Below are 1,141 nucleotides of genomic sequence, written 5' to 3' on the forward strand. Positions count from 1 at the left end.
CCCCTGAATCCAGTAGATTGTCTGATTCGGAAACAACAAGCAACTGTTGTGTGTGAACGTAATGAATCTTTTAAAGCTCATCAAAGCGAGAGGGTGCCCATGTGCTGCGGGGTGGGGGGGAGGCTGTTGTGAGGTGTTTGGGGGGGTGCAGCCCCCTCCGCCTCAGCCTTGGGGCTCAGCGCCGGAGGAGGGGCTCGTGGGGGCCTTATCTTATCCCTCCCTTGCTGGGCTTATCACCAGACATGCTTGTGCTGCAGATAAGCAGGACCTTGGGTTCAGGCGGGGGGGAAACGATGCTCTCGTCTCCCAGCTCCGTCTCCTGGCGCAGGGATGGACCCGGGGGGGCAAGTCCCCCCACTCCGAGGTGGGGGCATCGATGCTGGGGTCCCTCTGGGGCTGGGCTCCCCACCACCTCGGTGCAGCCCCCTCCCGCCGGCGGGTGGAGGATGGATTTTTCATTGCAGGGATGGTGCCGAAACCAGGGCTGGGAACCCTGTGTCAGGTTTGACCCCATCCCATCTCCTCTTTATGCAAAAGAAAGTCCAAATCTCCCATTTTTAGGCCAAGATGACGACTGGGGGCTCATCTAGGTGCTTAAGTAGAAGTAGTGTATTCAAAATACCCGAGGAGGAGCCCCCAACCCCCAAAATCCCCGTCTGTGCCAGGAGGAGCCCTGGACCTCGCTGGTGGCCTCTGCTCCGTTCCCAGTGGATTGAGGGTTTGCTGGAAGAAGGCGATTCTGGATGGTACTGGGCCATGCTGGTGTGCACTGGAGGAGCTGGAGAGGGGAGATGTTTGTGCAGAAGGGCTGCCCGGTGCCAGGGCTGCTTGCAGGGCACGGTGGGTGCTGTCCCGGTGGAGCAGGAGAACCCGCCGTGGGGCCAAAGTCCGGTGGGGTGGCAGTGGGGAGGAAATCCCTGCCCGAGGCCACCTGGATGAGTCAGTCACTCCCAGTCAATCCGGGCTCTCCGAGGGCAAATTTGCTCTTCCCAAGTACCTTTGCAAGATGCTGGGGGTCAGGGTGCTGCAGGGGGTGGGACCCCTCTGCTGGGAAGGGTCCTCGTGCCGTGGTGGCGTTTCGGTGGGGGGGATCTGGTGGCAACCTCTTGTTGGGGGGGGGGGTAAATGAATTGCAGGGGGT

Source organism: Calidris pugnax, unplaced genomic scaffold, assembly GCF_001431845.1.
Source record: "Calidris pugnax isolate Ruff unplaced genomic scaffold, ASM143184v1 scaffold215, whole genome shotgun sequence".
Classification (NCBI taxonomy): Eukaryota; Metazoa; Chordata; class Aves; order Charadriiformes; family Scolopacidae; genus Calidris; species Calidris pugnax.